At 36.3% G+C, this 10,655-nt stretch overlaps 1 pseudogene; it reads left to right on the forward strand.

The window, feature by feature from the left end:
- Nucleotides 1-8,070: 8,070 nt before the first annotated feature.
- Nucleotides 8,071-8,914, forward strand: LOC136388934 (small ribosomal subunit protein uS2 pseudogene; annotated as a pseudogene).
- Nucleotides 8,915-10,655: the final 1,741 nt, after the last annotated feature.

The raw sequence follows: 10,655 nt of genomic DNA on the forward strand, positions 1-10,655 counted from the left end.
TACACCATATCAACAAAACAAAGAACAAAAACCACATGATCTTATCAATAGATGCAGAAAAGGCTTTTGATAAAATACAACACAATTTTATGTTTAAGACTCTCAACAAAATGGGTATAGAAGGAAAATATCTCAACATGATAAAGGCCATATATGATAAACCATCAGCCAACATCATTTTAAACGGCAAAAAACTGAGGACTTTCTACCTTAAATCAGGAACAAGACAGGGTTGTCCACTCTCTCCACTCTTATTTAACGTGGTGCTAGAAGTTCTGGCCAGAGCAATCAGACAAGACAAAGAAATAAAAGGCATCCATATTGGAAAAGAAGAAGTAAAGGTATCACTTTTTTTCTGATGATATAATCCTATACATCGAAAACCCGAAGGACTCCACAAAAAGATTATTAGAAACAATAAACCAATACAGTAAGGTCGCAGGATACAAAATTAACATACAGAAGTCCATAGCCTTTCTCTATGCCAACAATGAAATATTAGAAAACGAACTCAAAAAAATAATCCCCTTCACGATTGCAACAAAAAAAATAAAATACCTAGGAATAAACATAACAAAGAATGTAAAGGACCTATATAATGAAAATTACAAAGCATTGTTAAGGGAAATCGAAAAAGATACAATGAGATGGAAAAATATTCCTTGTTCTTGGATAGGAAGAATAAATATAATCAAAATGGCCATATTACCCAAAGCAATATACAAATTTAATGCAATTCCCATCAAAATCCCTATGAGATTTCTTAAAGAAATGGAACAAAAAATCATCAGATTTATATGGAACTATAAAAAACCCCGAATAGCCAAAACAATCCTAAGGAAAAAGAATGAAGCTGGGGGCATTACAATACCTGACTTTAAACTATATTATAGGGCCACAATAATCAAAACAGCATGGTATTGGCAGAAAAATAGACACTCAGACCAATGGAACAGAATAGAAAGCCCAGAAATAAAACCACATATATATGGTCAAATAATCTTTGATAAAGGGGCCAACAACACACAATGGAGAAAAGAAAGCCTCTTCAACAAATGGTGTTGGGAAAACTGGAAAGCCACATGCAAAAGAATGAAACTCGACTACAGCCTGTCCCCGTGTACTAAAATTAATTCAAAATGGATCAAAGACCTAAATATAAGACCTGAAACAATAAAGTACATAGAAGAAGACATAGGTACTAAACTCATGGACCTGGGTTTTAAAGAACATTTTATGAACTTGACTCCAATGGCAAGAGAAGTGAAGGCAAAGATAAATGAATGGGACTACATCAGAATAAAAAGTTTTTGCTCAGCAAGAGAAACTGATATCAAAATAAACAGACAGCCAACTAAATGGGAAATGATATTTTCAAACAACAGCTCAGATAAGGGCCTAATTTCCAAAATTTACAAAGAACTCATAAAACTCAACAACAAACAAACAAACAATCCAATAAAAAAATGGGAAGAAGACATGAATAGACACTTCTCCCAGGAAGAGATACAAATGGCCAACAGATATATGAAAAAATGCTCAGCTTCATTAGTTATTAGGGAAATGCAAATCAAAACTACAATGAGATACCACCTCACCCCTGTTAGATTAGCTATTATCAACAAGACGGGTAATAGCAAATGTTGGAGAGGCTGTGGAGAAAAAGGAACCCTCATTCACTGTTGGTGGGACTGTAAAGTAGTACAACCATTATGGAGGAAAGTATGGTGGTTCCTCAAAAAACTGCAAATAGAACTACCTTATGACCCAGCAATCCCTCTACTGGGTATATACCCCAAAACCTCAGAAACATTGATACGTGAAGACACATGTAGCCCCATGTTCATTGCAGCACTGTTCACAGTGGCCAAGACATGGAAACAACCAAAAAGCCCTTCAATAGAAGACTGGATAAAGAAGATGTGGCACTTATACACTATGGAATACTACTCAGCCATAAGAAACGATGACATCAGATCATTTACAGCAAAATGGTGGGATCTTGATAACATTATAAGGAGTGAAATAAGTAAATCAGAAAAAAACAAGAACTACATGATTCCATACACTGGTGGAACATAAAAATGAGACTAAGAGACATGGACAAGAGTGTGGTGGTTACCAGGGGTGGGGGGAGGGAGGACAGGGGGAGAGTTAGGGGGAGGGGGAGGGGCACAGAGAACTAGATAGAGGGTGGCGAAGGACAATCTGACTTTGGGCGAGGGGTATGCAACATAATTTAATGACAAAATAACCTAGACATGTTTTCTTTGAATATATGTACCCTGATTTATTAATGTCATCCCATTACCATTAATAAAAATTTATTTAAAAAAAAAAAAAAAAAAAAGCCTTTGTTATATATATGTGCCAGTATTATCTCCCAATTTGTGGTTTAACTTATTAAAATTTATAACAACAGAGTATTTTAGGGCACAGTTTTTAATTTTTATAAATTTTTAATTGTCAGTTTTTAATTTTATGCCCTGTCTAAACATTATTTACGGAAATAAGTCAGAAATATTTTTTCTATTAATATTTTATCAAATTTTTATATTTTTCTTTGTACAGGACAAGGCCCAATATTTAAATTAGATTGTTGAAGAGAATGATTTGTCAGACTATTAAGATCAAGGTCCAAATAAAGGATCCTCTATCATCATTTGTCATGGAGGTTATGGTTTCTTTATTAATATTGTCCCAGAATTATAAAACCATAAGAATAGCTCATTTAAAGTTTTGTCTCTAATTTTTTTTATGCCATTAAATGAGCTAACAATTATTGACAGCTTAACATTTGTTAGGTGCTTCATAAATATTATTTTATATAATCCTGATTCCATTCTTATAAAATAGGAATTGACTAATTTTATAAGTGAGCAGAGTGAAGCCCAGAAATCTTTTATAAACTTGGTTAGAACATGGTCCCATATGCTTGTTGGATGATTCCAGAGCATGTGCTCTTAACTGCCTTTAATGTTTTAATTTATTTCCAATAATTTTGGTATTTCCCCTGTCAATGTAAAACAAGTTCCAAACCTGTAAGAATTTTTAATTATTTGAGCCAAATTGTCAACCATTGCTGGGAAGCAAAGTCTCAATGGATTGAGAAAGTGCTCTGGAAAATGGTGGTTCACCATTTCTATTTTATATATTAGAATCAAAGGGGAAGATTTAAGGGGATTATATAAAAATGATTGGGGATAAATTACGGAGGTGGGAGAAAACAAAGCAAGTAAAATCTCTGCAGTTGGATAAAATGTAAAATTGTACATGTTGAAACTTCTTTTACATAGACAGAAACAAGACAGTTACCTGTTAATGAGTCATACAACAACAATGCAGTGGTTTGTTGGTTCCTGCTCTAATGGGATGTCTGGCCTGACGGAGACAGGAAAAGAAGATGTCCCTTACATTTCAAGGGCATGTTATCAAGTACATTATTGTAGATGCAAAAGGACAACAGACAGGCTTGAGTAAAGCAAGCACTGACCTTTGTTTAGAGAAAAATACCTCCCTAGGACATGTCTGCTCACAATGAACTGCTTTTAGTTAGAAAGTTTTAATTTCAGACCATCCCGTGTGGTTACTTTAGGTCTTCGAGTTTGTAAGGCCATTGTGCAGGCTCACATGAGCTTATCAAGTTTAGTTCATGGTCTCATCTTTTAATTTTTTTCATCTACAACCCCAACTTCTTTTTTTTTTTTTTTTTTTTTTTTGTATTTTTCTGAAGCTGGAAATGGGGAGAGACAGTCAGACTCCCGCATGTGCCCGACTGGGATCCACCCCGCACGCCCACCAGGGGGCAACGCTCTTCCCACCAGGGGGCGATGCTCTGCCCCTCCAGGGCGTCGCTCTGTTGCGACCAGAGCTACTCTAGCGCCTGGGGCAGAGGCCAAGGAGCCATCCCCAGCACCCAGGCCATCTTTGCTCCAGTGGAGCCTCGCTGCGGGAGGGGAAGAGAGAGACAGAGAGGAAGGAGAGGGGGAGGGGTGGAGAAGCAGATGGGTGCCTCTCCTGTGTGCCCTGGCCAGAAATCGAACCCGGGACTTCTACATGCCAGGCCGATGCTCTACCACTGAGCCAACTGGTCAGGGCTACACCCCCAACTTCTTGACTAGAACATTATTTTTTATTTAACTCAAAACCTCTTAATATCCCACATTTTGGAAACTTCTAGCTATGAATCATGCAAACACACATACACACACTGACTTCATTATTTTCTCAATTTGTGATATTAGCAAAGACATGGAAGCTATTGACTTAAGGGGAAAAAATAAATCATTAAGAATGATCATTGCTATCTGCTTTCTGCTGCTTAATTGGGTGAATTCAGGTAGTTAGGTGGACTATAGAGAGAAGACTAACTCTTATATTCTGTCATGTGGAATGTGCTCTGAGGAGAAAGGAAGTATGAAGTGACAGTTAAGAAAAGGTTGTCTTTCAAATTCAATAGACAGGAAGCATGATGGTCACAGTTCAAATCTTATTTTGTGCTTGGATTTCATGAAAGTGCACACAACAGAAGAACACTTCTGTAAGCCTAGCATCATTTAATATCAAAAGAAAACACACATGTAGGTATGAATAAAACTGAAATAATTGCATTACAGCTTACTAAATATATAACACAACTCTGATTGGAATGAAAAACATCAATTTTGTATTGATATATCATCCTCAGTGTTATAAATCTTAGCTTATTTTTAAAAAAATATTGGCTTCTAGTGTAATGTGGAAAACTGCTAAGTATTAGTGAGATTTGAGTTTGCCAGATGGCAGGTGTTATATTTTCCAAGCAACACAGAAAATTTTGTTACAATTATTATTATTTGTTTGTAGATTTTGTGTATACACTTAATTGGATACCATCAGTCTGTACTTTGTCATGACTTTCTTTTCTATGTTGTTTTGCATTTTTTATTATTATATGGAAGGTACAAATATAACTGAAGGCAGAAGAGAAATTTTAACCTGTTCATGGATCAGTGACAGGCTAGACTGAAAATTTCTATTTAATGAGGCATGTGTTCATGTCACTGTTCCTGCTGTCCTCTTATATAAGACAGAATCACTGAATTTGAAATGGACCATCTTATTGACATTTCTGTCTTTGTCCATGTCTATCATAAAATTTATAGTTGCACATTTTGAGTTTGTGTGACAGTTGCAGTGGACTTCTCTATGAGGAGAAAAGAGCTTTAGTAACAGTAAAATATCTTGCACCATGTTTGTTTTCTTCATATATATTTTTTCACTCTCAAAGGCAACTATGTTTCATCTTAACACAAGAATAGGGTTTCAAATAAAGAATACATAATCTGACTTCAAAGGACTTGGAGGAAGAAGCCTAGCAGAATGTCAGATATATACATATATAAAAAGCAGAGGCTGTCATTTTAAGAACTTAAGAAGAATAAAATTAATTCTATTTCAAATTGTTTTCTACTGTTTCTTTGGCATTTCCTTTCTTAAGATTTTACATCAGTGTATTATATGATTATCAATAAAAATGTCATTGTGAAAATAATATCCTAGAAAAATTATACTTCTCATTTGTATAGAACTTAATATTTACCAAGACACTTTTTTAATATGTTAATTATGTAAATTACTAGCTTAACTTTAAAGAAGTATTATCAACTTTATTTATAGAAAGGAAAATAAACTGTAGAATATTTAGTCCCACAACTATTAGGTGCTATACTTTCTAAGCTGCAATATTCTAAATAAATATTTGTGTTATCCTTCGGTTAAGAAGTCATGGGCTCATGGCTCAAATACAACATTCATTAATACTGAATTTTTGCACAAAGGAATGAGGGAAAGAATTTGAGATAAGAATGAATCCATCTCTTTTGACTTAAAAGGCAATGCTAAGTTTTATAAACCATTCCATTATATACGATTTTATTTCATCAAGTCACCTTTGGTATGATCATTGTAAAATATCATGATCAATAGCTGATATACTAATTACTCACATTGCAAATTTCTGGCCCTGTTTTTCTATGGAAGAGTTGGATAGACTAATAGGGCTGAGCAGAGAGATCAGGTTTCTACTTCTGACTGTATAGTGTCAGCATTGCTTTTAGTTTCCTTTAACTTTTTATTTCATAAATGCAAGAGTAATCTGAAAAAGGCATAATTTAGGGAATAGATTTAAAATTAAACTTGGGGCAGTATCTGAATGCATTTAGGGTTTGTAAACAATAAGACCTCATAATAAAGTCCAAATCTGACCCTGGCCGGTTGGCTCAGTGGATACAGTGTCAGCCTGGCATATGGACGTCTTAGGTTCAATTCTGGTCAGGGCACACATGAGGAGTGACCATCTCTTTTCTCCCCTTCTCTCTCCCCCTTCTCTCCCTCTTCCCTTCCTGGAGCCAGAGGCTCAATTGGTTTGAGCCTTGGTGCTGAGAATAGCTCAGTTGGTCTGAAGAGTCAGCCTCAGGTGCTAAAAATTGCTCAATCGATTCAATCATCAGACTCATGGGGTTACTGGGTGGATCCAGTTGTGGCACATGCAGGAGTCTGTCTCACTATCTCCCCTTCTATCACTTAAAAAAAATAATAAAAAATGAAGCTCAAATAAGGAATGAGGCTGAATGAGTGAACAAATCTCCCTCATCATTGATTGTATTGGTTATGTATAAATGTCAAGAAATATGTATATTTTATGATTTTCACATTAAAACAGTTTAATCTTTAAATTCACAAATGTTCATCTTTGGGAAAATAATTTAGTCTATGATGTCTAAAATTTATGTGAAATTATTTACTTTTTAATTACTGAAGCCTTGAGATAGACCCTTCACAAACAGAAAGGGGAAGAAGTATTAGAATCTTTCCGAGAAGCAACATATCAGGCTCCCAGATGAGCTACTCCATCTTCGCAACTTATATGATATCCTTGGGCTATGGATTTACTCAATCTATAATTAATCAAACTAGTGTTATGAAAAGTCTCATGAGCTCTTATTTATTCTTATTCAAATATATTTGAGAATATTCTTATTCAAAAATATGCTGTCTCATTGATGAAACATGGATACCTCCAAGTATCCATGACAATGGAGAAAGATACAGATAAAAAAACTTATTTTTATTTTAAATTGATTATATAAAATATGACATCAATATGTTTTTTATTATATTTGGGTAAAAATGTTATTTATTATGTTGATTATAGAATTAGATTATGGTCAAATTGTGACAGGGACAAATGGATTCTAAATTAGTAAGAGAAAGCAAGTCTAAAATTGAATATTTGGTGAAAAATTTACAAAATTAAAATCTTATGGCTACAAGTTAAATAATCATGATAATAAAAGTAATAAATACTTAATACAGATCAATTATTGAATGCTAACTAAGCACATTGTATGAGTAATCTTATTTACTTTTTTATTTATTTATTTTATTTTTTGTGAGAGAGACCGAGAGAGGGACAGATAGGGACAGACAGACAGGAAGCGAGAGAGATGAGAAGCATCAATTCTTCGTTGTGGCACCTTAGTTGTTCATTGATTGCTTTCTCATATGTGCCTTGACCAAGGGGTTATAGCAGAGCGAGTGACTCCTTGTTCAAGCCAATGACCTTTGGGCTCAAGCCAGAGACAATGGGGTCGTTTCTATGATCCCATGCTTAAGCCAGCAACTTCAGGGTTTCGAACCTGGGTCCTCTGTGTCCCAGGTCAATGCTCCATCCACTGCACCACTGCCTAGTCAGGAGAGTAATCTTATTTTTAAATCATCTCTGCAAGATATGGTATTGTGGTTTTTTTGTGTGTATGTGTGTTGTGTTTTTTTTTTTTCATTTATACATAAGAAAAGGTAAGGAATGTTAGATAAATATCACAGGTTACAGAGATAATGAATGGCGAAACCAGGATAAACATCTTGACTTCAGATTCTATATTCAACCGTGATACTTTTCTATCATGCAGTCATTTATGCATTGTATTTAAATAAAATTATATCTTCTTAGCCTTTCCATGCAACCCAGAGAGGGGCCCATATGGCATTGTTCTTGGTTCCCATGTAACTTAAAGGGAAACTCTCACAATGTACAAAGCCCTTGATGTCCTGCAAATGAACGAGGAGGATGTCCTTAAATTTCTTGCAGCAGAAATCCACTTAGGTGGCACCAACCTAAACTTCCAAATGGAAGAGTACATCTACAACAGGAAAAGAATAGCATGTACCTATAAATGGGAGAAGCTTTTGCTGGCAGCCTGTGCCATAGTTGTCATTGAACACACAGTCAATGTTCATATGAATAAGTCAGGGTCATATTGTCCAGGAAAACCGGCCGATGAGCTGTGCTGACGTTTGCTGTGGCTGCTGGAGCCTCTCCTAGTGCTGGCACTTCACTTCTTGAATCTTCACTAACCAGGACCGAGACTTCCGGCATGACTGATCCCAGGGCTGACCCCAGCCTCTCACAGAGGGTCTCCTGTTAACCAGCTCACCATCATGCTGTGTAAACAGACTCTCCTCTGTGCTATGTGGATGTTGCCATCCCGTGGAAAAACAAAAGACTCATTCAGTAGGTCCGGTGTTGTGGATGTTGGCCATGAAGTTCTGCACAAGCCTGCCCATCATCTCTGTGAACACCCATGGGAGGTCATGCATGATCTCTACTTCTACAAACATCCTGAGAGTTTGAAAGGATTATCAGGCCACTACTAAGAAGAAATTTCAGGGTGAATGGACTGCTCCAGCTCCCGAGTTCACTGCTGCTCAGCCTGAGGTCTCAGGCTGGTCTGAAGGCAAGCAGGTGCCCTCTGTGCCTATCCAGCAGTTCCCTGCTGACGCCTGAAGTGCTGAGCCCACCACTGAAGATGGGGCTCCGGCCCCCACTGCTCAGGCCACTGACTGGGCAGGAACAACCCCTCAGTGCTCTTAAGCTCTTCTTCCACAAACTCTTTTATTTTTTAACTTATTTTTTTCTAGATATTTATTTATTCATTTTAGAGAGAAGAGAGAGAGAGAGAGAGAGAGAAGGGGGAAGGAGCAGGAAGCATCAACTCCTATATGTGCCTTGACCAGGCAAGCCCAGGAGGGGTTTTAAACCAGTGACCTCAGCATTCCAGGTCAATGCTTTATTCGCTGTGCCACCACAGGTCAGACTCTTCCTCAAACTCTTAAACAGAATAGAAATAAGGTGGATGGAAAATAAATAGTTTCTCTAAAAAATAAAATAATATCTTCTTAATGTTTAATATTTTAGGCACTTCTGCAGCTCAACGGAATGAGAAATAAAGTTAAAACACATATGTACATATGTTCTATTTTAAAGAATTGTAGAAATAAGGACACATAGAGTTAAAATATAACAAGCAGAGTTAGGATTATATTATTAACAAAAAACTTGTTGCAGGTGTTCACATTATAAGTAATTAAATTTATGTATTTAACAATCAGTTTATGGTGTAAGTCTAAGATAGCAGAGTACTCCCCACCTCCTCTCCTGTGTCAGAGCCGTAGCCACGCAGCACGGAGAGTGATTAGGTTCGCTGTCGGCTTTATCTTATGTATAACAGAAGGGAACATGGCAGAGAAGGATGTAAGTGGGACTTAATTAGAAACCAGAAGGAGACAGAATGCCTGTGACAAGAATAAATCAATATTTTTGATCATGAGACCATGCAGAGGCTTTGCTGCTATTGTAATAAGAAACTGGCACAAGCAATTGCCTTCCGAGGCCTTGACAAGCTGTGATACACTCACTGGGTCCCAGCTGGCAGAAGGACTTTGACTCTCTTATTGCACGATCTTCTTTCTGCCCATTAAAATGGGAGACATGAAATGGCTTTTCTTAGCAACATCCTCTACATTCTATAGACATGTGCACATTATATATAAAATGGCCTAGAAACCAGAACATAATAAAACAGACTCACTGAAAGCAGAGTTTGAAATCTCTGTGATACCTTTCATGTTAGAACTGTTCAGAAGCTTTTTCCGGTTAAATAAACTATAAAGCTATAGAGAGAGCTTTTACCATGAGAGTTCAATTAAATATATTATCTGTGAATATAAACTTTCTGTGTAGTTTAATTAAACTTTTTTCTACCTTTATAAATTGCCTCATCTTACTTATTAGCAATGACTATAAATAAGGAAAAGCAGGGATTATGACAAGGGTTAATAATGTCTAATTATCTTTGGGATTTACATATTGATGTCCTTTCACTTCAGGTTCACTACATCTCATAGAATGATTATGATGTAAATTTTACTTCGCCCTCAGATCCATCTCTAGGCATTTATCATTAATTTTCCCAGGAATTGTCATTGCAATGGCATTATTGTTGTTGTTCTGTTATTTCAAGTGTGCCTGAGAAACTTCATATTGGCCTAAAAAGCATTAGCTGTGAAAGTTAAGCTGATGAGCCAGGCTGAATTCCTTGGTTTCTTTCGTGGGGCCCAATTCCCAGCCCCTCAGGGCCAGCTACTGAGCTAAGAACAAGTTAGATCACATAAAATAAGCATGTCCTCTTCTTGTGCTGCTGTGTAACACATCAGTAATACATGTGTATTTCACATCAGTGGATGTGAAATAGTTACTATTTTCTTCAGATATTAGCAATCCTCATTTGGTTAGTATTTCCAATATACTATTTTCCTCATAGAGAAATTCTTAT

This window comes from Saccopteryx leptura, chromosome 1, assembly GCF_036850995.1.
Source record: "Saccopteryx leptura isolate mSacLep1 chromosome 1, mSacLep1_pri_phased_curated, whole genome shotgun sequence".
NCBI lineage: Eukaryota > Metazoa > Chordata > Mammalia > Chiroptera > Emballonuridae > Saccopteryx > Saccopteryx leptura.